We start from the raw sequence: 13,794 nt of genomic DNA on the forward strand, positions 1-13,794 counted from the left end.
TGATGTATTTTTGTGTGAGGCTTCTTTTTTGAATGTTTAACAGCCGCTATGGGCTGGCAATTGAATTTACAGCAGTTACAAACAAACTAAATACAGTAAGCACTGTTTATAAGGTTAATAGTTCAGAAGCCAGCTATCTGCCATTGAGTTACCACATCATGATAGTTTGTGTCTTTTGCAGTCTTTCAATAAGCTTTTAATTGGGAAGTAGTGTACTAAGGTAGAAAAGCCCCATATAAATGCAGTCACCTGTGAATTGCTCCATAGCAAAAAAACAAACAAACAAAAACCCAAAATGATTGCATGCATTTAACACCTGTATCATGTAGGTTAAACTGGGGTGTCCTGATATTTTTGGGGCTGACTAACTCTAGAAGACACATTATAGTTGGACAGGTGTAAACTCAGTAGCCTAGCAACATAAAGGCTACAAACAACCCGTGCAAACCCAATGCAACACTCTTAAAGGGGAACTCCGCCGATTTTACAGATCAAACTCTATTTACAGGTGTTGGGGAGTATTACTGTGCAGGTGAAAAAAGTAGTATAAAATCTTCAGTGTCTCCAGAGGGAGCTGTGTGAAGTCTGATAAATGTCCCCAAGTGATGTCACTCGAGTCGGCGTCGGTCGGGGCTGAAGACTACAAGTTTGAAGATGAAACAAATGTGTTGGTGTGGAGTTAGAAAGAAGTGAGCTCACCAGACCTCTGCAGCCTGCTGCTCATACTGCTGCAGGCTACAGGCTCCAGGCTACAGGCTGCATTAGCCGCTACTAGCATAACAAATCCATGACCGAACTGTTGGCAGTTGAGTTGCATCATGGGTAATGTAGGCCCCAGGATTTGACAAGGAAGATGAATAAAAAAGCTGATGTCTCTGGTTCTGCTGCATCCATATTGATCCTTTTTTTAAAAACTGTCTATCGTGAGTCCGACAATGTTATGGGAGTGCAATGCTAAATCAGTGGAGTACTCTTTTAATGTAACAGGATCACTCATTAACACAAGAGCTGGTACTCGCTACTGAACTGCTGTTGGTAAAAATGTTTTGTCTTCAATGATAAGACCTCCCTCACTTTTGCAAACCATTTCCATATAAAAAAGCTTATACAGCGTGTAGAGGTAGACGAGAAGAAATAAGAAGAAATTAGTCAATGAAAGAGATAAATCTTGAAAATAATAAAACAATAATCAATATGTAGCAACTAGCCAACAATTCACTATTACCCATGCATATTAGTGAAACCTATTCGGCCTCCAACATTCATTCTTTTGTAGAATGATCTTTTTCTTTTCAAACATATCAAAGCACAAACTCCACGGTAACAACATGTATTCTGTTACCTCTGTCTCTGAGAAGCCCCTGAATACACTTGTGAATTGTTGTATCCACACAGTAAATTAAAGCTCACCAGTCTCCACTGGATGTTCCCGGGTTTTGGCTTAAAAAAAGCGAGACCGTGCATCTGCTGTATTTGTCTCTAAACCTCTAATACCTCTCTCTTTTAGAACATCTAATTTATAACCATGATTAACAGTTTAATCAAAATATCACTCAAATCCTGTTTTTCGTTACTTCCTTGCTCAATTTTCATTTTTTTCCCCTTTCAATCCAGCAAATTAAACCAGCAGCCTTCTGGTCTCGTCACCTCTCTGACCTTCAGACCGTCACTGTCTCCTTATTAGACCTGACATTTCTTGCATTTTTACAACTCTGATTAAAAGTAAATTTAACTTGGATCATAAATGCAGTGAATTTTGACAGTTTCTCTTAGGGCAAACAGCCTCATTAGCAGCAGACTGGGCAGAGCATCACGAATGTCTCAGTGTCTCAGCACACTGCTGCTCAATAATTAGACGGTCACTAAATCTACAAAGTGAGCACCGTCCAGACTGGAACAACACTTACATGTAGGAGTGATGCACTCAGAGTGAGGAGGAAGACTGTAGTATGAGGACGGAAGTGGAGTTAGACAGAAAGTGGCATCATGGGACTGAACCATACGTTCAACATATGTTTCAACACTGGTTTGGATACAAGATACAGTGTGCAGCCGTGTAGTGCTGGTGAACCCTGAATTCAATCTCGAATTGAGTTGTTTTACATTCCTTCAGCAAAGATTCAGAGCGCCATAAATCTGCCCACAATTCACCTCTATTCATTTTTTAAAATCTGTACAGTTCTGCGGATGTTAATTGTAAAAAGCAACTAAACTTTTTTGGTGAACAGTAATGAAACGCATGTAAACGTCACATCAAGGCACCACTTCATGAGACGAAATATGTTTTCAATGCAAAACTTTCTTTTATAACAACATCAGCTCAGTGTGTCAGGAGTTGTTTGTTCAAACCTCAAATCCATGCAGAGTGACACGGAATTGTATTTTTTTACCTCCAGCTAACATCATCATCATTAAACCCCATTATCTCCCAGATAACAGTGATCACAAAGTTGATGAACAACTGTGACAAACATTTTCTTTTTTCTATTTTTTATTTTTATTTTTACCTTTTACTGGATAGTGACAGGTTTTCACAACTGTAACATGAACCAAAAAAAGGCAAAATAATGAAATATGTGCCCAATATTTGCAGGTTAGACTTGTTTGCATGATTCCAATTCCCTTATGTTGTCTCAGTGTGAATCTTATGTCTGCATATTGTTGCTAGGTAACCAGCTGCAGGTTCGAGTCTCAATGGGAGAACATGACTGATGCAAATGTTGAGGCAACATTAAGTCATCTTTATGTGTTCCTGTAAAGCAAAATGGACACTTCTGTTGATCAATATAATGAATATTAATATTACTGTAAAATGTGTCTTGATAAAATCACAGACTCCCTACCAGCTGCAGGAGTGCTGTTGACCTCTGACCTCCCTACATTCTTAATAAGTATTCATACCACTCAGCCTGTGTGTTCAGTCTTCAGGCCTGACTGGTTCAGGTCTTGTTGAGTCCCTCAGAGTCTGTCTCTTGACCTGCAGGGACCTCAGTCATCTTCAGTCTGCTGAAACGTAAAGGTCAAATTTGAAGTTCAGAGACTGCAGGAAAATGAATTATCAGCATTCTTCAGTTCCCCTTTTTGGGAGATAGTGTTTTATAGCCTGGCTTTTAATATTGTTTTCCTTCCTCTCCTCTGTGGGTTTGTGTGACAGTGACAGTGAGCAGCAGCAATCTAATATATCAATATGTATACATATAAATGCGTGTGTGTGTGTGTGTGAGCGCCGCCGCTCCCACCACGCGCATCACGCACTGTGCGTAGGGCACCAAGTGCTGAGGGGGCACCAAAAATAGCCTAATGAAATTTTTTTTTAAATGCCGGTATTATTTCATTAGCCTATAGAAACATTAGGCACATTTTAGCCATGTATATGTAACAAAATTGCAACTGTAATAATTGCTCTAGTCTAGTCCCCCCCCCCCAGTGCCGGATGGTCCGTTCCGGTTGTTCGCGCGGGCGAATAATAAAGGAATTATGCTTAGGGCACCAAAATGGCTAGCAGCGGCACTGTATATATATATATATATATAAAAAGCCTGTGGTGGAAGATGGGCTGTGACTCTGCTGTCCTGACTTTAATGTGGGGCCAGGACAGAGAAGACTCTTTACCAAGATCAAACACAGGGTGCTCTGGCAGCCAGTCGTCCGGGGGCAGAGGAGGAGTGTAGGGTTTGACTTTTCTTGGAGGTAGGGAGGAGCAGTTTCCTTCACTGCCATGTAGACCAGCGCCAGAGTCTTAATTAGATACAACAGGGAACCAGTGTAGTTAATGGAGAAGAGGAGTCGTGTGGGAAAACTTGGGGAGGCTGAACGCCAGACGGGCAGGCTTGTTCCTTATCGACAACATGGACAAATCAAACCAAAGCTATCTGCTCGGTTAGATACCACTGGAGGGAAGAGAGAAAGTCTGTTCTTTTCTTATTCTGTTTGGGTGAACAGACTGTCCAGAAGTCTTTACAGCCTCTGAATACCACTCTATAGAGGAAACAGTGCGTCAGTAATCCTCAGTGATTCCTGTTTCCTTCGCTGTAACTGGCTTTGAACATAAATAGCTTCCATTTACACATTACTTCACAGCCCATTGAGACATCATCCTCGTCTGTAACAACCAGAATGTGTCTGTTGCCAGGACAGATTCTATTATTGTCTTGCTTCATTATAGGCCTCAATAGAAAGAGGAACAAAAGCTGAAGGGTGAGAAGAGAGGGGAGAAATGGAGAGAAACAGGAGCTAATTCCATTTTTAAACGCTCACCTGCGTTTCCCAGGTTTCATTCAAATCTTGGTGCCATGTACTGCCTACCAAAACGGCTCACCACACCTTAGATTTTCTAGTGTCTAACAATTTATAATCTTGTTTAAATTACCCAACAGAAATAGACTAAAGCTGCATTGGTCAGTGTTGTTTTATATTAAAATGAAATCAAATGTGAAAGGTGTCTTTGGTAGAGAGCTGTCACCAAATCACAGTCTTACGAAGGTTTTTAGCCTGTTTAAGCTCCCAGTTTTGGTTTAATGGCAATCCTAACAGACCAATCTGTTAGCGTTTGGGGCTCGTTAAAAACTAAAGCATGTTGTGAAATATTTATTGTGATGCCAGAGACAATAATGACTCATTCCCAAAAAGCTCCAAAGCCCCTGATTAAATTGAGTAATAAAATCACGCTATTACAATTCACCCTGTCCTAACTGAGCAAATAATGAAAAATAAATACATCTGTTTTGGAAAAACAAGTTACGACTGAGATTGCTAAGATTTTCATTTGTATGGGAGAAGTATCATCAGAGGACTGTCTTTTGTATATAAATAACACATTTACTTAGATTTTTTTAAGCTGATGATACTTCAACAGAGGAGGATACAAATACAAGCTGCAGAGATATGAGTGAGGCTGAGAGAAGTTTACACTTCTCTTCCAGTGGTGGAAAAGATGGAGGGAGATAAAAATAGAAGAGAGGAGGCCCGACAGCTGTGGAGGGAGGGAGAGTCCAGGTGTTCAGATCAGCTGGTCTCCGAGGATGAACTCAGTGAGAGTCCACGTGTGTGTGTGTGTGCGTGTGTGTGCGTGTGTGCGTGTGTGTGTGAGTTTACTGATCTATTATCCAAAAATCTCTGAAGATATTTATTCCATTGTGATTTCGGAAGACTTCAATACAACAACACTGAATATTACACAAAATTCAAAAAAAGCCTCCTCCCTGCAAATTCAGTGGATATGTCACTATCACTGGATTACTTTGATACTGAAGAAAACTTTTAAAATGTGTTTATTCTTAGGCAAGTTCTGCAGTTGTAAGGAGCATCTTTTTTCTATGATTTCTGGATGTTTATTTGTGATGAGCATCGGAGGTAATGATATCCACAGTGTAAGTAACTGAATCTAAAAACACATGTATCATGTCTGTGTGTTCAGATTTTATTGAGTTATGAATTTTGATGCAAATTGCGGAAACGGGCTCTAAGAGTTTTAAAGTACCTGTGTGTCACAGCCACTACTCGAGCTCAAACTGCTGACACTGTGTTGATAAGTGGGACAAATCAGAGCGCCAAAGTACAATAACTAACTTCCTGTTGTTTTTAGAACACTGACATGCACCTGTCACCCCCACCCACCCCCCACCCCCCACCCAAGTCAGTTGCGAAGAGATTAAAGTAGCATCCTGTTTTGTTTTTACATACAAGGTGTGCGCCAGTGGATTAAATTAATTTCAATTTTATTTATATAGCGCCAATTCATAACAGAAGATGTCCTCAACAGTTTTTTTAAATGTGTTTTCTGAGGAGCCGTCGCAGCACTGTAAGGATTTTATTTCCTTTTATCCAGCCATATTACTTTCTCTGTTTCTACTGAGCGTTGAATTTTTGGAGTCCATCAACACCACACTCAGAAAATCCAGTGGTTTTAGTCTGCGTGATGCCAGTTATATACAGTATAGTGACAGTGAACCACAAGGCAAATGTTTAATTAAAGTGCAGAGCTCTGCAGGGTTGTGATAAATATAGTAATGTAATTTAAGCTGCAAGCGGCATTGACGGGGTCCAAGCAGATTGTGAGCATTTGGATGCTTTTTTTCTTATTTAATTGACAAGAAGCACTTGAAAACACACCCAGGGCTCCAAGGTGCAAAGTGCCACTAAACATTTTCATTGGTCGCACTAGTGCGCTTGAAATTCAGCAGGTCTGATTAAAAAAAAAAAAAATTAAAAATAAAATTTAAACTTCGCCAATCTGCGATCAATTTAACTAGTGGGCGCTCTCCCCTCGCTCTATCCCTCTCATGTAGCTGTTACAGTTTCTAAGACTCAGATACTTTTAGGGCATTTTGAAGGTGTTTTAATTTTTGGGTGCCATTAATCACAGGGTTGGTTGTTTGATCCTTGAGCAAGATACTGAGCCCCAAATTGCTCTCGATTGTTTGTGGACACATTTTTGGAGCGGTCAGCTGGTTTATCATCTGCTTTACGTTTACTTGACAGTCCTTTGTCAAACTTTGTTAGCAACATAGTAACAAAGCATTTGTATTCAGCCTTAAGGCCTTTACATACCAGGGGCGGTTTTTTTTCGTGCTATTAATTCGCACGTCAGTTTATTTTTTTAGAACTGTTGTTTTTGTCATGAGTACCTTCACACAGAATGCGAATATTACACAGTTTTCGCACGGTGAATAAAGGCATCAACCAATGAAGTCACGTCACAACTCCTAATGACAATGGCGGAACTGAACTTTGATTTTGTTTTTGTCCAAAGAAGTGCAGACAGTTTTGTAACTGTTAATGATCTAGAGAGGATTTCTGCAGCAACGCAGTGAAAGCCTGAGCTCAGTGAGAGAGATTCCACCTGGATGTCTGATGTTGTGACAGCTCGGGCAGAGGCGTGTGATGGAGGTGGTGCTGCTGTCCATCCTGTCCTGAGCGTCTGTGTGGGCGGAGGTGACGATCATATTTGACAGACAAGCTGCCTACAGGAACGGCTCCAACCCCAAGTGAGTTTTAATATGAGCTGGCGTGAATCTTTTATTGAACGAGTGTCGCAACTGTTCAAAATTCGGATCGTTGTCGGTACGAATAGTTTTGATGCTAAATATTCGCAGGTGAGTACTTCGCATTTTTGTGCCGTTTATTTGTCATGCCTTCGGTGTCTAAAGGCCTTTAGTTTGACAGATTTCACACAGCCTTAATAAACCACAACAAACTGGCAAAGACACCAGAGTGCATTTGAACTGCACCAAACAGGTTTGTTGTGAACGCAGCCTTAGCCACGCATTGTTTAGTCCAATATTCTGTGGTGTTTTAGCCCGCTTGGTTCTTGTATTCACAGATGTTATAGCCAAGGCCTACTCAGCTGTGGAGGGGGTCCATTGATTTCTGTTTTGGTTCTGTCTATGCGTCATCTCTCATTAGCTGCAAGAGGCAGGTAGATGAAGCTCTAATAAATTACCAGCATCTCCAGGCTGCAGCTCTGCCTTCACCAGTGACGGCATATTGTGCAACTTTGTCTGAAAATCTGCTTTCTGTCCCTGAGCTGCTTTCTTCTTCTTTTGTGTTTTAATTTCCTCTCAGTCTCTGCTTTTTGAACTAAATCTAAGTCTTTTTTTCCCCCTCGTTTGATTCCTGCCTGTAACTGATGGCAGGGTGTAATTGTGTCTTTCATCTCATTGTCAGATGATTAGTCTGAGATCGCTTGTGTTTGTGCACAGCAGATTGTTCAGTTTGTAATAAGACAGAGGTTTAACATGAGGCTTTTTACTTTGATGCTGAAACTGCACCGCACACATGGAAAATGAAATATCTGAATATGATTGCTGAAGTAAAAATGTTAATATCTGGGTGCAGTATTTGCCTTGTTGGTTTCTATTCATATCAAGTGTGTTTTACTGTAGTTCTGCAGTTTTGTCATCAACAATGTGAGGTCACTGCGATGGACATGAGACTCTCCTCAATGAATCAGCAGCAGAAACAACAAGACACTGCGCTGAAAAAATTCCTTAACAACTTCAGTAGAGAAGTCAACTACAAGTCCCAGAGAGCATTGCTGTAAGAAACATCCAATCAGAGAGCTTCAGATTCTGTTGCCGTGCAGCTAATGGTGGGGTGAAATTAAAAGTTGACCTTTGTAGAACATGTTGGATCCAGTTTAGAATTTTCAATAAGTTCACTTTTATATAACCCTTTTTATTATTTGCTGTGTTTATTTCTGATTGCAGTGACGACGCTCTCTGAATATTACAATTTTGGTCGCTTTCTGCACCATTTAATTTCAGCACATGAAGAGTCACGTGCTGTTGGTGCCTTTTGTAAATGTGAAAAACACTGAGACACTGCTAGTCCACAGTAAATGAACACTAATTTGAAGGACACACATTCATCAAAGGGATGGCCGTCCAACTTGTTTCAACACATGCTTTTACATTTTCCTGTGAACTTGATTATTTACGTATTTACAATTGGACTGATTGATAGATTTTTAGCCATTTAAGGTAAGTCAGGGATTAAATACTCATTTATGTGCTGCAGAAATGTTGATAGCGCTTAAGGTCATAACACCTTTTGAAGAATCACTTATCACTTATTTAAAAAATGATTTGTCATAACGCTCAAAACAAGTCTGTTTTTCTGAGTTTCTGAAAGTTGATATTTAGTAGGTCCTTCCTGTGGAAGCACGTCAGGCAGAAGTTAGAGATGCACAACTCATCGTTCATCTCCTCAAATCTAAGTCACCACTCCGTCCACATCTGCAGTTCGATGTTTGGGCTGTGTTCGCTGCTGCCGTGGTTCTGTTCAGTTCAGCACATGAAGTAAGTGTAGCAAGTGACATGAAGGTGCGTTTACAATGAACGCAAACATTTTTGCAATTTTTCTCCAGTTTCTCTCCTTTCTCCTCCTGTCTTTGAACGTTCATGGGAAGAAACAGCTTCGGGATAAAGGCCTGGTCATACCAGAAATCGACACAGCGAAATGAATCCACACGTGTTCGCAAAATATTTGGTTCTAAAAGCTTGGTGATGTAGTGACTATACTCGCAGGGTTAGTTGTTGGCCTGCTGTATGTAACTGGCAAGCTAACTCGTTAGCTGGCAGGGCTAGAACTAGTCAGTCACAATAGCTCTTGGAGATTCTCTCCATTTACTTTCTGCTGTTTACTCTGACTGACATTTTGTTCACCATTTTACACCATTTTGTGTAAAATGGTGCTCTCCCAGCTAACGAGCTCACTAACGGTCAATAACTATATAGTTCTTCAAGCGAATCCACTAATGGGGTTCCATTCCCTGTCCTGCAGCTCAGTGGGTTTAGCAAGGCACTAACACTGTCTGCCCTTAATATTGAGTAAAAGCTCTTAACTGAAGCATGTTCTTAGTGTGTTTTAGTGCTTACTGGACGCATTCCTCCATGTATTTTTCAGTCAGTGTCTAGCAGTTTGATGTCTAGATTCAGCCTCTGACATGTTGACACGCTGCAGAGACTTTTAACAGCATCATAGGAAGGCTGGTTGTCATAGAAATGCTCTGTGAGGCAGAATTAGAAAGGCTGCCAACAAAGACAACATAATAGAAGTCATGGTAACAAAGCCAGCATGCACTCTGATCTGCGTGCGTGCGTGTGCGTGCTCATTAAATTTGGTACATGCAGCCAAACTGTGGGTGTGTCAGTAATTGTCTCTATCGTCCTCGTCCATCGTTACAGGGGAGGCAAATTAATCAATAGAAACACTAATGAATTTCAGATCGATTAAATGCTGTATCTGTAAATGTGAATTCTTCTCAAAAAGCCGATGTGTGTGTGAATTCATCAGAACCTCTGACAAAAATCACTTTCTGAAAAATTCAGTCGGTTCTGTTTTCGTTTGAGAACTTTATTTCAGAAACAATTTTCTTTTTTTGAAGAATGTTACTTCATTTCCTCATGTTACTAAATTAGACTAACCATGTTCTGTTCACTAACCGCCTTCCACTGTACATCAGCAAACTAACTAACAGTACTTTGATTGTTGTGTTTTGCACCAATAGTATAATTTTAGCAGGAATTTTACTTTTGCAAAGATACGTCTCATGGGTCACCTGCATGTCAAACATACTGACTCGAACTGGAACGGAATCTGGTATGTTAACTCAAGATCTGGACAAGTCGCCTCTTTTAGGTCCTATAGTTTTGGATTTCCAGCTTCACAAAGAGTGCATGCTCGAGTCTGTTGTACAGATCAAAATTAGATTTTTTTTAAATGTATTCATTTATTTTATTTCTTTGCATGCCTGATGTTTGATTTGTGTTATTGGCTGTTGCTGCTGTTATTTCGTCATCTGGTTTATAAACTTCTGCTGGCCGAAACGTGTTGTACAGAGTTTGATTAGCGCAGGACAGACTGTGAGCTCAGTTAGCTCAGTACAGTTAATTAGATTTGAGTGTAATTAATCAGAGACACAACCAGGAATGCAAAGTAACAGCGTGCAGCAGTTTTTTTTCAGCTTCTGGATAACACTTTCATCATCATTAAGTATATAGAGGCTAGCTTTATTCATTCAGACTTTATTAACAATCAGAAATACACATTTTAACATAAAAAATATAAAGGTAGTGACACAAGTAAAGGAGTTACATTTTTTCATTCTTCAAAATGAAAAAGGTCTAAAATTAATCTTTTCAAACTCAGTATTTATTATTTATTACAATTATTATACTACATTATTATTAAAGTATTAACACTGTGACCTTCACCACCACTCTCAAACACTGATGCCTCTCTACAGGAGATAAACTCTAAGTGAGTAATAAGTACACAATGAAACATGGAATAATGTGGTGTATCTGTCAGACAAAACTTTTCACGTGTGCATGCTGGTCTGACCTCCATCACTCTGATAATTAGTTCCTTTTTCTTCCTCACAGTGTAGCGTTAATTAGGACTCAGTGATCAGCAGACCTCATCAGTAATGACTGCAGAATGACTAAACATGTCTGTTAGTTTTCATCTCAGGACGTCGCAGCCTCAGCAGTCTGCACATGGATCCACACGAGCACGTTTCTGATAGATTTTGTCGACTGAAGTGTCAGCAGAAAGAAATTAGAAGAAAAAACAACAACCTGTCAAATCATCGATGAACAAATCTCCATCTCTCAGCAATTAGTGAGGGCGGATGTCAGGCCTGACAGGAAGTGGTAACATGAGATGACGGCGACAATATTATTTTTATTAAATAACCAACTTATTTATTAAATAACTCTTTAAAAAATTAATTAATTCATCCCTCTCAGGTGCTAAGATACTAAGATTAAATCCCAAACTACTTTTTGTGTTTCATAAGCCAATCTTGTTCAGGTCATTGAGTCATAATACCAATACCAGAGGAAACTGGCTAACAATATGGACATTTTTAGCCACACTAGTAGCATAACGGCAATGGTGGTCGGTCGGTCGATCCTCCACTTTGGTCCGGACTGAAATATCTCTACAACTATTACATGAATTGCGATGAAATTTTTTTACGGACATTCATGGTCCCCAGACGATGAGTCCTAATGACTGTGGTGATCCTCTGACTTTTCCTCTAGCGCCACCATGAGGTCAAATGTCTTGACAACTATTTGATGGATTGTCATGAAATTTGGTACACACGTTCATATCCCCCTCAGGATGAATTCTGATACCTTTGGTGATTCTTTAACTTTAATGACATTCCCATCAGCCTCAGCTGTACTTTGTGTTTGGTGCTAATTAGCAAATTTTAGCATGCTAACACGCTCAACTAAGGTGATGAACATGTTAAACATTATACCTGTTAAACATCAGCATGTTAGCATTTTCATTGGGGCTTTGAGCTAATGCTAAAATCAGCATGCTAATATGCTCACACTGTGCCTAGGTACAGTCTGACAGAGTCGATTAGTGTGGCGGTAGACTCTTGGGGCCATATTTTAATCAACAAGTGCACAGCAGTATGTCTTGGGCGCACAGACTGTGTCGGCATCTCCAAGTGCAAGTGGTGATTAATAAAGACTGTACACTCTCAGCCAATCACATCACTGGTCTCATAGCGCTAAAACAACTGGGCCAATCACTCAGAGGCATGACAGCAGCAGCTCAACAAATGGAAAGACGCTTCAGGAAATCATACTGTTGACCCGACGTGAACACACAGCACCACAAATCTGCAGCCAAAGGCAGATAGTGTGTTTTTTTTTAATTTTATTTATTTTGCAACGATGATAGAAATAAATAATAAAAAAACGTTGATGAAGCCGTGGCATCAATCTGACGCTATTTCAGTTTTAATACTATCTCACGCCATAAATGGTCACGTCATATCCTAAAATGTGACACAACAGCGTTATGCATTTTATTTCAGTTGAAAAGAAGCCAATGACACACTGGATTGATGAGCCGCTGTACTCAGACATCTCCAGTTTGATGTGTGTAGAGGTGTATGGGGTTGTTTTGTAGCAGCTTGGTAGAATTTGTACGTTATTTAATGAAGGTAAACACAGTGGACAGTTGTGCGCAATGGCACTGCGCTCGGTCATGGCACTTCTGAAATCGAAGGCTGCAGATCTTTCAAAATATCTGTTTGGCTGCTTTCAAATGTCCACAAGGATTTAATGAACTCAAGGAGAAGCTTTTCATACGGCAAATACTTCAAGACTTAATATAATTATTTACAAACTGATTTATCGACGTTCCTGCTTTAATTACAGTAAATGTACATTTTTGATCCCGTTTTAAATGAATGCATCTGCAGGTTCTGAAGGCTGAACTGGAAACTGTAGAGGGAAATATAGAGATAATGCTCTGACACGGTCAGAGTATCCTGACATTGTGCAAAGGTACGAGGTACAAGAGTATAAATAGATAAGACAGTGTTGTTTCAGAAAACATGACTTCAGAGAAATGTTACTGAAGAAGAGCTTCCTCGAAATAAGTTTAGTAATAATAAAGAAGTTTTTCTTTCTGGTGGTATGATTTGTCTTAACCAATGAGATTGTTCCAATGAACGGGCATATCTGACTTCTGAGTGTATAAAGATGGACGGTTACGAATGATGCTTTGCCTTTTACCTGAGACAGCTCTGTGTTGTTCTTTGCAAGTGTAAGAATAAAACCCAAAAAAGCCACTTTTTCTCTTGTGAGTCTTTATTGCAGAGTTTCCACAACAGAAACAAAAAAAGACGTGTAGGATGTGTAGGTGTTTTCTGCTTCCTTTCACCCAAAAACACAAATTCAAACAACTTTAAAGAAGCCCTTCAGCGATGTCAGGAACTACAAACAGAAAACGTTAAGAATGCTGCAGTCGATGAGTGTCAGCATGAGTCAGTTTACCAACAGGGTGAAAGACCAGACATAGGCTGTATTCGAAACCACCTACTATACTAGCAGTAAGTACTACAAAATATAGCATGTAGTATGCAAACAAAAGCAAAATCTGCTGTATGCCAAAAATACCCAGATGTCGTACGGATTCGGAAAAAATCTCCAGTATGCATCGGACCTGTCTACCTCGCCTGCTGTCTCCCGTAATGCAAAGCGCTGGAATGGTCACAACAACCAGTCTTTTATTAATTGAATCTTTACTTCATCGGGCAGTCTCAACAACCGGTCATTGTTGAAATGGTGGACAGCATCACCCCCGTATGGACAAGCAGGAATATAAATAAAACTGAGCCTCTGTGTCCTGCTCTGTCCCTCATAACAAAAAATAGAACTTGACGTTGGATTTAAGTTATGGATGTCGTGTTGTTCTCTTATTGACAGCTCGTTAACGTTGCTGTCTTTGTGATATCAAACGTCAGCTTAGCAGGTTTAA

At 40.0% G+C, this 13,794-nt stretch overlaps 1 protein-coding gene across 12 annotated transcripts in view; it reads left to right on the top strand.

Annotated features, from left to right (window-relative positions):
* cadps2 (Ca++-dependent secretion activator 2) overlaps nucleotides 1-13,794 on the top strand; it is a 228,518-nt gene that overhangs the window by 85,773 nt on the left and 128,951 nt on the right. The gene's annotated exons all lie outside the window — the stretch shown is intronic.

Source organism: Siniperca chuatsi, linkage group LG4 (assembly GCF_020085105.1).
Source record: "Siniperca chuatsi isolate FFG_IHB_CAS linkage group LG4, ASM2008510v1, whole genome shotgun sequence".
In the NCBI taxonomy this organism is placed as follows: domain Eukaryota; kingdom Metazoa; phylum Chordata; class Actinopteri; order Centrarchiformes; family Sinipercidae; genus Siniperca; species Siniperca chuatsi.